The following is a 13,824-nucleotide window of genomic DNA, read 5'->3' on the forward strand; positions in this document are numbered from 1 at the left end:
TTTTTTTTGCATCGGGTGCTCTTCCTACTGGGCTATCTGGCCCCTAACTGCATTCTTTCATGTTTTTTTCGAATACTATTGGTTTTATGCAAATTTGCACAATATTTTTTTTTTTCTGAAAAACACAATTTTCATGAGGGTAGTTAACCCCCAAATTTGAAACCTCAGAGTGAGTAGTGATTGTGATTTCCATAATTCCTCCCCAGCTATTCATCAGTTGGATAAACTGAATAAATAACCCCACCACCTTGGTGGATGATGTTGCCGGGAAATTATTTTTTTCACCCTACAAAACTCCAGTTCTGGGGAAAAACCAAAAACAGGTATTCCGCATTTTTCCATGTTCCATCCAACGCAGTTGGTTTCATAAAATTCTGAATCATAGTTTTTTTTTTTTTGAAAAATGAAGTTTTTACAGGGGTCGTTTACGCCCCAAATTTTAACCCCCGGAGGAACTATCAATTGTGATTTTCATAATTCCTCATGAGCTATTTATTCCCGTAATGAACATTTAACAAAATTCCCTTCTTATAGGTGGAATTGAAAAGTCACCCCCAAAAGTGGTCACCTTCTGACCATGGTTTCCCCCCTTAAAACTGCGTATCGCTTAGTTTTGAGTCCTCTACAACATATATGAGTTTCATCGAAATCGGAGGGGAACACTTCCCTAGTGTTCCTTGTGAGACGTGCTATTCAACGAATGACGATTTGATATTCAGCCGATATTTCGCCGTGGATGGGTCGCCGAGACTTGGAATGCCAATCCATTATATCATGAATATATTACATATCCAAATATTGCAACTGCATAACAAAAAAATCATGAAAACAAAAAATCCTTGAATTGAAATCCTTGATTGATCTTCTGCGTAATTTGAGTGAGTTCATTTGCGACATCATGTTTGAGTACAAGAATATTTTAGAGCACGGACCTTCCTTGAACCACATGAGTTGATATGCCTGGGAGTATTAAACAATTGAAGAAAAATTACTTGTCTCAAGCAAATATGTTTCAGATATTAGAAATTTTTTTCCTCAGTGTATGGGAAATTAATGAATCTTTGATATCTGCATTTGAAATCATCCCGGTTTGTTGCCGGCATGCCTTTGTGTTGACCAGCCAGATATAGTAAGCTGTCATTTTTAAGTCTCTTCATCGCCTTAGGCAGCATGATTTATATTTAAATCAAATATATCACCAATATCTCAAATATATCGAAAATATCCCGAAAACCTGTAATACTCCTGACTATCATTTATCTGTTCTAATGTCATACGCGCGCGCGAGAGCCCGCCGCCGAGACTAGTGCTGGTTAGACGAACCGCTATTTCATATCGATACAGAAACTTTGTACCGTAGAGGGTCCTTATCTCAATTTTTCCGGCTCGGAAATTGACCTTCAAGCGATTTCAGTTGAAATCTAAATCAACGAAATTTTTTCACTTAATCTTTCTAGACTGTGATAAAAAAAAAATCGTTCATTAGATTGGTTAACAGCTGGATCAATTTCTTCTTTAAAATTGATGATATGCTTTGTTCTGTTAATTGATTTTTTTACCATACAGTTAACATTTTTGCAATTTATGTAAATTTTGATCCGTTTAGATACTGCATTGAACGATTTTGAATTGAATCCGAATGCAGTGGATCGTCTAGCAGGATCGAAGAACAATGATGATTGGAAGTGTGGAGTTATTGAAAATGGGAAGATATCTAGGCTTTCATACTTCACTAGGATTATTGGAGGACATCCTACTGTACCTGGAAGCTGGCCTTGGCAAGTTGCTATTCTCAATAGATTTCGAGTGAGTATAGATCATACCGATTTACTTCATTACGATGGCCGATGAAGGGGTAAAAATCGCTTAACCGGACGTTGAACTCGTGGGACACGGATTCGACTGTGCATTAGGGTGATTGGTTTTTTTAATCGCTTTGAAATCATTAAATGGAAGTATCCTCTCATGGAAATGGGATTGGCAGATTGGGTCAAATAATAACAAAATTTCGAAACATGAAATTTTCCAAAAAATGTCCCAAAATGTCAGAATATGACAACCGATTTGATCATATGATGAAGAATGTCATAATATGTGAAATCATCGCAGAATTCTAATATTAGAATTTCTTATATGTGGACGTCCGCATGAAAAGGGACCACTCTGTCGATTCTAGTTTCCGAGATATTCACGTTTTTCTCTTGCCAACTCCCATTTAAACCCATGTTAAATTATTTTTTCGATCTTCTTTAGCGTCGTCACTCTTTACGCTATCAAGTCCATTCTGGGCTCTAAATGTTCAGAATCAGATCAAGATTATGGGAATATACATAACTCCAATAGTGCCAAAGTGGTCCCTTTTCATGCGGACGTCCACATATGATGACATTTTCCGACCACTAACTATGCTCAGAATATCGCCGAAGAAGGAAAAAATCAGGCCCGGCCTCTCCCTTCACTCGCTCCCTCGTTGGGGTGTGACCGGTAGAGATTGGTGGAATTGGGTGTGACCCATTATGGATCGAACCAATAACTTCCCGACCGATTCCTCTTTTTCTGTTCATTAAAAAAACAAGCCGGGGGCCGAGCTTATCTGACAGAAGGCATGTGACTGTTACTTTACGCGTTATTAGTCTTGACATTCCTTCATTTCTGCCAATTCCATTGGTAGTATGCTTCCGAATGGATCCACTGCAATTCTATATCAAAAAACTTCGATTGCAAGAGGAAAACACACCATTCTCATGATAACCTTCCTTTGAATTGGAAAGGTGTAAAAACGAGGTTTTGACATTTGTTGATTTTTCTTCCTTTATTCTATTCCATCAATTTTCAGTGTTTTCATTTTTTCGAATTTCAGGAATTTCAAATGAAAAAGAAATTGCCAAAATTGGTCTGGGTGGTTGGTCGCTCGTTTCGCTCACTCCCATTGCTTTTCAACTTGAGTGGGTTAACTTTAAAGTTGAAAAATTTTCAACTCCAAAATTTTTCAACTTTAAAGTTGACCCACTCCAAACTTTTCGAACTTCAATGCCAAACTCACTTCAAAATTCCCCAACTCCAAAGGTTACCCACTTCAAAATTCCTCGACTTGAAAATTCAATTCCAAAATTTCATCAACTTCAAAATTGACCTACTTCAAAATTCTCCAACTTCAAATTTGACCCACTTCAAAAATTTTTCAACTTCAAAGTTGACTTACTCCAAAATTTTCCACCTTTTTCCCCAACTCTTCCCTTTTTTCGAATCGCAACATTCCAAAGCTTTTTTTATAACACTAAAAAAGTTGACCCACTTCAAAATTTTGCAACTTCAAAGTTGACCCACTTCAAAATTTTGCACCTTCAACGTTGACCCACTCTAAAATTTTTCAACTTTCCCTCGTTTTAATTGCAATATTCGAAAGTTTTATTTGAAAAACTCAACAACCACTGAGGCTATTTCGCTCAAAATCCAATGAGAATCAACTTATGTGGAGACGCAACTATTACACAAAATTAATTCAAATCCCATCGTTACCTTAGGTAAAAAATGGTGGAATTTCTATGAAATTAACGCTTTTTGGCATTTTTTTACAAGTTTTATGCGGATAAATAAAAAACCAATGAGTCAATTGTCGTCATAAACTAATCAGTTCTAAGATACATGAACACGCATCGTTTGAAAGAAGAAAAAAATCAATCGCTTCATTCGTTCAGGAGATATCGTTGGATAAAATTTTGGTCACATACGTACTCACACACACACACACACACACACACACATACAGACATGTCTTCAAAAATGTATCAGGATGATTCCGGAAGTCTAGAAATGTGAAGAAATCATCGAAATTCCACATTCGATTTTCGGGGTCATTACAATAACTTCCTCCCTTCGGGTCGGAAAGTTAAAAATCTTTGGAATTTTATTTTGTTAATTTCTTGATAAAAAAAAATCGAATTTCCAATTCTTGGTGGTTGGGGACGAATTCGACTTACCATGGAGGAACAAAAAAAGCGAATGAAGTAATTTTTCTAGGTGAATGCAATTTATTTTGAAGAGATTGTCATTCCTTCACATGTTTTATGTAAATAACTAAGAAACTGCTGAGGCAATCGTCCTCATATACTGATCGGTTCGAAGTTTTTTCTAACACTCATAGATTGAAAAAAAGATAATAATCACATCATTTCTCGGCATAAAATCTTTGAATTTTTGTCATTTTCACACATATTTCATGCGAATACCTAATAAACCACTGACACGGACGCCTTCATACACTGATCACTCCTAAGTTACATGAATACGCATCGATTGAAATAAAAAAAAATAAGAATGATAAGATTTCTTCGGATAGAATCACTGAATTTTCACGAAATCGTCATTTTCTACATGTTTTATGCGAATAACTAACCAACCGCTGACACGATCTTCTTCATACACTGATCACCCCCGAGTTACATCAACACGCATCGATTGCAATAATAAAAATGCGAATGACGTCATTTCTCCGGATGAAATCATTGAATTTCCAAGAAATCGTCAGTTTTTCACATGTTTCATGCGAATAACTGACAAACCGCCGAGGCGATCGATCTCATAATCTAATCAGTTCTAAGTTACATCAAAACGCATCGATTGAAAAAAAAATCCAATCGCTTCATTTGTTCAGAAGATATCGTTGGACAAAATTTTGGTCACATACGTACATACACACACACATATACAGGAATGTCTCCAAAAATGTTTCAGGATGATTCGAGAGGCCGAGAAATGTNAGTCTAGAAATGTGAAGAAATCATCGAAATTCCACATTCGATTTTCGGGGTCATTACAATAACTTCCTCCCTTCGGGTCGGAAAGTTAAAAATCTTTGGAATTTTATTTTGTTAATTTCTTGATAAAAAAAAATCGAATTTCCAATTCTTGGTGGTTGGGGACGAATTCGACTTACCATGGAGGAACAAAAAAAGCGAATGAAGTAATTTTTCTAGGTGAATGCAATTTATTTTGAAGAGATTGTCATTCCTTCACATGTTTTATGTAAATAACTAAGAAACTGCTGAGGCAATCGTCCTCATATACTGATCGGTTCGAAGTTTTTTCTAACACTCATAGATTGAAAAAAAGATAATAATCACATCATTTCTCGGCATAAAATCTTTGAATTTTTGTCATTTTCACACATATTTCATGCGAATACCTAATAAACCACTGACACGGACGCCTTCATACACTGATCACTCCTAAGTTACATGAATACGCATCGATTGAAATAAAAAAAAATAAGAATGATAAGATTTCTTCGGATAGAATCACTGAATTTTCACGAAATCGTCATTTTCTACATGTTTTATGCGAATAACTAACCAACCGCTGACACGATCTTCTTCATACACTGATCACCCCCGAGTTACATCAACACGCATCGATTGCAATAATAAAAATGCGAATGACGTCATTTCTCCGGATGAAATCATTGAATTTCCAAGAAATCGTCAGTTTTTCACATGTTTCATGCGAATAACTGACAAACCGCCGAGGCGATCGATCTCATAATCTAATCAGTTCTAAGTTACATCAAAACGCATCGATTGAAAAAAAAATCCAATCGCTTCATTTGTTCAGAAGATATCGTTGGACAAAATTTTGGTCACATACGTACATACACACACACATATACAGGAATGTCTCCAAAAATGTTTCAGGATGATTCGAGAGGCCGAGAAATGTGGAGAAATCGTGGAAATTTCGAATTCGATTTTCGGGGTCATTACAATAACTTCCTCCCTTCGGGTCGGGAAGTTAAAAATATGACATCTGTCAAATAATGATATAATACAGCATATATCACCCGTCCAGGCAAAGCAGCGTAAGTGCCATTATTTAGAACGACAATGTTCATAGCGACAAATGGGCGCATTTCCAAATAATTATGTTAGCGACACCTAGTCCTGTAACACGTGACCCCGAAGGATTCCGAATTTGCGTGAATTCAATAGAGTCCCTGGACGAGAGACAAGTTGAACGCCATGGAGAGAGTCGTTTTCCATTACGGGAGAGTTTGAGATATATAGAATTACATATACCGGAACGATGCACAGAATCATTTTGATTTATCACGTTTTAGTTGAGTTGTCGGTTCGATAACGTTTATCGCTGGTTAACAATCAAGTTATTATTATTTTCCAATTATTGTGATACTGTATGATATTCAATCGCGAATAATTAAACTATTTCGTTATAATACAAAGGAAGTGTTCGCCTCAGTGATTTGCAACACGATAATCCCCATCATCCTCGAACTACGAAGGTAAAAAGATATAGATAACATATCAGAAGTGGGATATTAATCCAAAGAACATCACAGAGTGATAAGACTGAACAATTAACGTTATTAACGATCAAACCAAAGTATGGACGTGATCACGCTTGGTTCGACGGACGTATTGTGAGGTAAAAATGGCGACGTATCGAGGATTTGGCACGGAGGATTCGTTTGACAAATTCGCACGAAATCATCAAAGCCTTGCTGAGGAATTGGCCAACGTCCCAAGCCCTGAACGATCCGGGGAAGAAACAATGACTCCGAGACGACAAGCAAGGGTTTTCCAGGAAAACCGGAACACCGTCGAGGAAAAGCTGGAAAACGACGGAGATCATTATGAATGAGGGAACGGGGACCACATTCCAGCAACGGTAACCGCAATGTCCCGAGCAGGAACACCCTTTACTCACAACCACGCAAATGTCAGGTGCAGGGTTGCCAGATTTTGGCGGTTTATAGTCAAAACCTGTACAATTTTAAATGTGGTGACGTCACGATCTGGTAACACTGGTCAGTTGGGCCTCTGGGCGGGAGTTCCAGTTTCCCCCACGAACACATTCATCCCAGTATGCACCACGGAACCCATTTCCACCTAGAATGCATCAACGAGCCGACAAATGTCATCGAACGTCGGTAAATATGCAGACAGGATATTACCACTGACAGGTACCATAACCTAATTACTAGGGCCGGGTACTTGGCGTAAGAAAATATGCAGTATTGTTGAAGAACAGTTGAGGGGTGGGAATTCGAAAACAATTTTCTAACACGAAACAAAAAAAAGTTGGCCTCTATCGATGTGAATTTGCTGAAGAAGGAAAAGAAAGAAATGAAGAGTGAATCTATCATCATAACGGAAAACAAGGGTGAGGGGATAAAATAATGACATGAAAAAATAGGTCACGAGATGGCACTGTGATGGCGAAGGAATATTTCAATAATTTGGAAGACCATTTTGTTCTTTCTTTCATTTTATGGGAATATGTGGGAAATTTGTGGGTTTATGGTAGGTAAATTTAGTTTTTTGGCTGTAGGGTTGGGACGGGGTTGTTTTTGATGGTTCAGTTGATACTTCAAAGCATTTTTTGGCTCCAGGGATGCTGCGAGGTTTTTGCCGTTTTAGGAAGGGACCGAAAGTGGTCTTCCAGCTTCTATCCTTGCTCAAGGTATTCTCGCCGGACTAAAAATAATGCCAGATAACCACTGGTCAATTACCCCAAGTCGGTCATTCCAACGTTAGAGTCCCGTTTTGGCGACGATTTGACTCGAAATTCATCGTTTTCCTGTCGAAAGATCGTTTTCATTACTAGATGGAGCCATGGATTTTGTTCTCCTTTGGCTGACAGTTTCCTGGTGACCTACTGGACTAACAGAATAGCGGATAACCGCACATTAATATCGCCAAGTCGGTCATTCCAACGTTTAAAGCCGTTTTGGAGAGAATTTCACTAGAAATTCATCGTTTTGCCGTTGAAAGATCGTTTTTATTGCTAGAGGGAGCGATGGATGTTTTTTTTCTTTGGGTGACAGGTTCCTAGTGACCTGCCGGACTGAGATAATACCGGGTAACCGCGCATTAATATCGCCAAGTCGGTCATTCTAGCGTTAGAGTCCCGTTTTGGCGAGAATTTGACTAGAGATTGATTGTTTTGCCGTCGAAACATCATTTTCATTGCTAAATTCACCCATGGATTTCTTTATCCTTTGGCTGACAGGTTCCTAGTGACCTATCGGACTGAGAGAATACCGGATAACCGCGCATTAATATTGGCAAGTCAGTCATTTTATCGTGAGAGTTCCGTTTTGGCGAGAATTTGACTAGAAATTCATCGTTTTGATGTCGAAAGATCGTTTTTATTGCTAAATGGAGCGATCGATTTTTTTCTCTTTTAGCTGACACATTCCTAGTGATCTGCCGGACTAAGAGAATAGTGGATAACTGCTCATTAATATCACCAAGTCGGACATTCCACCGTTTAAAGCTGTTTTGACGAGAATTTCACTAGAAATTCACTGTTTCGCCAGCGAAAGATCGTTCCCATTGCTAGAACAGAAGTTTGTAATCCTTCTCCTTTGCATGATAGGTTCCTAATGACCTGTCGTACTAGAATAATGCCAGATGATTACGATATTGCCAAGTCCGTCATTCTAACGTTTGAAGCCGTTTCGGCAAGAAATTGACTAGAAATTCGCCGTTGAAAGAGCGTTTTTATTGCAAGAAGGAGCGATGGATTTTTTTTCCCTTTGGCCAACAGGTTCCTAGAGACCTGGCGGACTAAAATAATGCCAGATAACCGCTGGTCAATATCTCCAAGTCGGTCATTTCAGCGTCAGTTATGTTTGAGCAAAAAGTGGATCAAATGAAGTCTCGAAATTGATAACTAAGTTTATTGAAAAATTAAAAATTAACAATGATACAAAAAAATTTCAATTGAATCACTTGTTTCAATGCTGCAGTAGAGTTATCAACGCCCAGGGTGGCGCAACTGATAACACAATTTCCCTAGAACATCTCGGTACCGTGAAGATCTTATCTAATGATCTGGTAATAAATCATTGACATAATCTACAAAAAAGCATGAAAAAAAATATGTGAAATAATATCTGCAATGCATCAACTGGGTATGTATGTTAAGAAAGAGAATATGACTACCAGAGACCGCATAATAAATTTCTGACGGGGTGCACGGCAAGCCAGCAGCAGCATCACCCTTGAGCATCATATTCTGCAATTTATTTTCACCCACGATTTCTATAATTATTCGCCGCGAAAGCTCTCTTGGATCAGGGATACAAAAAGGATCAAATACGATGGCTTTCAAGTGTCTTTTCAAAGCCTCCCGGTGTATTAGTACTCCACTACCCTGGATGAGTTCTGCCATATCGTGAGCTAGAAAAGAAGAGAATAGTATCAATTCATTGCCCCAGAATCCTACATTTATTTGAATTTCCGGGTAATTGATGATACGAGGAAATACGTAACAGGTACGAAACTCTCGTTGTGGGGATCTAGGGATTAATAGCCGTGTTGATATAGTTGAATTTTGTGCTGAAGAAGAGTACGGAAGCTGTAAGTGAAGTCTCATAGATGAAGCCTCTCGTCTAATATTTGAGTCAGTTCTTAGTCGATCTGAGTGTTGCGAAAAATTCATTCGGCATGATTTCCCCTGAGATTCGGGAGGTAAATGTTCTGGTAATTGGGATTGCAGTGTTGGGCGAAACTGGTGTCATGGTTTCAATTACCGATCAAATGGAGCATGCGATCGTGATATTTCTTGAGGTCGTTCATTAAATTTTAACTCAGAAAGCGACTGCTGTAATCCCGATTGTCGCGTTGATGACGAATACGCAGACGATATTTCTGATTATACTCGTGAACGGGATCGGAGCTGTGAATCCGCCGAAGAGGATAACTCACGCGACCATGATTGGACTTGACAAGAAAACGGTACCCGGGGAGAGGAATGGTACTGTGGTGGATGTAGAATGTGTGGTGGTGACAGCCGCGGACTTTGCGACCATAGCGAGGAGCACCGCGAATATCGCTGCGAACTTTGTGATTATAGGGGTGATGGGAATCACCCTGGGGATTGCCGTGTTCCTTATGGACTAGATGATAGTCGCGGTAGTAATGATTTCTTCTTCGAGTCTCGTAAAGATTTTGAGTCTACCGAAGATCGGTAACACCGTGGATTTTGCGACACAGTTGACGATAGTGATTGGTCATACGACCGTTGAAGACATCGCGAATGTAACGAAGACTGGTAATTTCGTGGACTTTGCGATAGTCTCAACGATGGTAACGCCACGTATATTGCGATGATGATAAGGGCGAACGGAACAATGATGATGGCGGATGGGATTGCGGTGGCGATCGTGATCGACAGTCTGATTGGGAATATGATGTTTGAACGGGATCAATTATAGTGTGAGATGTTGATGTCCATCCTTGATCATCATTTTTCTGGGCGGAGCAGTCTACAAATTTGGGGAAAAAAAAAAGTATTTCCATCATGAAGTTGCAGTAATCTTAATGCGCGTGGCGCGTTCACATAAGTGCAGCTTCGGGTTCTAAGGAGGGACTCGATGATGGTGCTTCGGTGGTTATCGACGGAGATGCCACTATGGTGACGGTTGGCGCTAGCTGTGCCGCAGCTGCAGTCAGTAATACTGAGCTGGCGATTGAGACTAGGGGAGGGGTCGCTGAAGAACTAAGAAGTCCAATCGCACCTGATGCTGTGTGATGTGGAAAACGTAAAACTCCATGTTCATCCAGCGTCAATGTTTTCAGGAACTCTTCATTACCTATAATTGGAAATATGATCAAAACTATAGAGATTTAGTAACAATATTTGTCGAGCTCAGACACGCACACCACGGATCACTCCCCACACGGATAAAAAGCTTATTAAAAGATGACAAGCAATTTGTACCCTCATAATAATTATGGTGGAACCCCAGAAATTTCACTTTGCAGCACTAGGAAAAATATAATAACAGCTCAATTCAATAGTGAAGTAGTATAGATCAATAAGTTGTAACGAGATTTTCTCGTTACGGTAAATTGTTTGACCAATACGAAAACCCATGAGTTAAAAATGGTTAGAGTGAAGGACAGAGAGAGAAAGAGCGACATCTAACGCCAGCTGAAGAAGCTAAGCGAGAGATGAGAGTGACATCGAACGGCGGTTTCAGTGAACTGCGCGTGAGGTGAATAGACCAATCAAATAATGCCAAGAGGCGTGGTTTGGGTGAAACCATGCTTCTGAACATTATAGAGAGGCTGTCGATACCCTGTCGCCTTATCTAGAAACTCGCCCAGCTGTGTTTGGGGGAAACGGGCCAACGTACTGGCGTTCCAACTGGGCGATTCTAGAGGCGCTATCGACTTAGACTAGTGACCAACGGCTAGGTGAGAGGACTAACGCCCCCTCGATTGCCGTCGAGCTGATTGGTGGTGGTGGGGTAACGGATGACCCACCGCCGCTGAGATGTTCAGACTAGGGAGAGAAGGCCCTAGTAGATTTCGAGACAGTCGGTGACAGGCACTGGAGTCGAGCGGATGTAAATCGTCCGGTCCTCGACGACGGTTGAAAGTGGCATTAGTCCATTATGGATTATGGGGGTCCGTTGTGAGGACAAGGTCCGGAACAGCGAGAGAATGGGACGCTTCGGCGTCCCAAACAGAAGGATCGGATTACTTTGAGGACGTGGAGTGTTTTAATTCCATGTTCTCAGGGATCCATCACTTCGGACGAAAGAAGTGGTGTTGGCGTGGATCCGTGGGCCGGGAGTTGGGCCGACTCCTGGAGGCCCGATCGCACGTACCTCCACGATGAGTAATCTGGGTGTTGGCCCGCGATGATAGTGCTTTTACCGCACATTGAGGTTGAGTTGGGGTGGACACAGGTGGGTGAGAACAAGTCTCCGGATACCTGGGTCACCTGCCTCTCAGTGTTCGGCGCTCCGAGGGGTGAGAAGGATTCGCAAGTAATGGTCGACTTCTCCAGAGTTCAGCCACTCTGGAGAGGAAAGGAATACGTCAGAGGAATGGAAACATCCTCGGCGAAAGATACATGGAGGAATGGCTCCTGGAAGATACGCTTAATCGAAGTCCCTCGGCTGAAGAGACGAGGATCGATCGAGTGAAATACTCCTAGTATGGTGAACCTCGCCCACTCTACCGTCTTACGCTGATGCTGGCTCGGCATTGTTAGCCCCGCCACGAAAAGTCCTCAGGGTAGGCGAGTTATCCTCTGAGGCCGGTTTACCGTTGGATTTTCCGTGAAAATCCAGCTGGCGCCCGACTTAATTGAGCGATAGAGGAGATGCCCAAAATAGTTTGGGATATTTGCTGGTGGAGCACCGGCAAAAATCCTTTACAAAGTCAATAATCTCCATATTTAAGAGAGATAGCGAGTTTCTTCTTGGAAGATATTTTATAAAGCAAAATCAGAGTTACAAAAAATGTCTTCACATAAATTTCGCTATCTCTTTAGAATTCATAGATATTCGTCGAAAACTCAGTCAGAAGCGAAATCGACTTATCACCCTTTACTACTTCACTACTGAATTCATTTTTATGAAAAATTAGGAGATCGAAAAAAATAAAGATTGCCTAGACTTCAAGAGTTTTAAATTCACAAACAATGATCAAACTTACCATCAGCTGACACTACCCGAAGGACACGAAGAGAGCGATAATCCGCGGGCGAGGTTGCCCAAATTTTACCTTTCTGACGTTGAACACCTTTGCTCAATTCAACACTATAACTTTTATCTTGCCAGCGAATAATCGAGAATATTTTCCCCCGATTTCTCACAGGATAGTGATGGACTATGAAAACGGAGATCAAAATTACCGGTTACCCTATTATCTGTTCATGAGAGCATATGCAGTAATGAGCTACCAGGTGACCACTCAAAACTAATAATTCGATGGGAACATTGACGTTTTTCTTGTTCCCAACTAACCTCACGTTAAAACTTTAGAATATTCTACGAACGTCACGTTATAATGATTCTTCAATTTTTTCATTTGTTGGTGCTCTATCTCCGAAAAGTATTAGTGATTAAATGAGTTTTTTATATGTAAGATGATCCAAGGTATTGTGAAAATGAACAATAACTCTCGGGGATGTTCACGATCTTCTTTGAAAGATATTCTCCAAAAGATGAAAGAATTTACTGATCATTTAATTTGAAGGCTTAATAGCCGTGAGGTAAGATTGGTGGTTGTCGCAATGAACTGAAAACCTAAACTCTCAAAAAGATTCTAACTAAAAATCTAATTTAATCCGCGAAAATATCAAACTCCAACTCAAGAGTCCCTGATGACGCGTTTCGCTGAAGCGAATAGGTAGGTTACGTGTTGTGACACTGTCTGGTATTTCTAAAATATCAGGCAATGTGAAAAGGTACGTGTTGAGACAACAAGTGACAATCAACGTAAATTCTTTAATCTCTCGAATATTAAAAATATATTTATTCCAGTTACTGCAGTAAACTCGAGATAATCCTCAATAATAAAAGAAATAATTTGTAAACAATACTTTCCTGAGAACTCTTCACCATTCAGACGCACGCAGTGCAATATACACCGTTACCTATTTGTTGCCCGGTGTGCTCGTGCTTGATCTAATGGGTCCGGTACGTTTGATCCAATTTTCATTGGTCCAATATCTTTTGGTCCAAACCCATTTCGTCCATTGGTACTTTTAGTCCAATTTTTTTTCGTCTATTGTGTTTTTGGTCTAATTTTCGTTTGGTCCACCAATTTTTTCGTCCAATTCTGGGAAAAATGAAGAAAAAACATTTGATACGTGCACAAAATTTAATGAAAAAGTCAACAATGATAGAATAAATTAACCATCAACATCAATTTTTTTTTTTCAAGAATTGGGGAACATTACAAACAAAGAAAATTTACCGAGAAATTGATGCACGAAATTTAAACGAAATGTCAACGCAGTCGCTAGTGTTTTATAATGATCAATAAAAGAACATTGTTATTC

The sequence above is a fragment of the Diachasma alloeum genome, unplaced genomic scaffold (genome assembly GCF_001412515.2).
Source record: "Diachasma alloeum isolate Michigan unplaced genomic scaffold, Dall2.0 Dall_scaffold_14958, whole genome shotgun sequence".
Taxonomy (NCBI): domain Eukaryota; kingdom Metazoa; phylum Arthropoda; class Insecta; order Hymenoptera; family Braconidae; genus Diachasma; species Diachasma alloeum.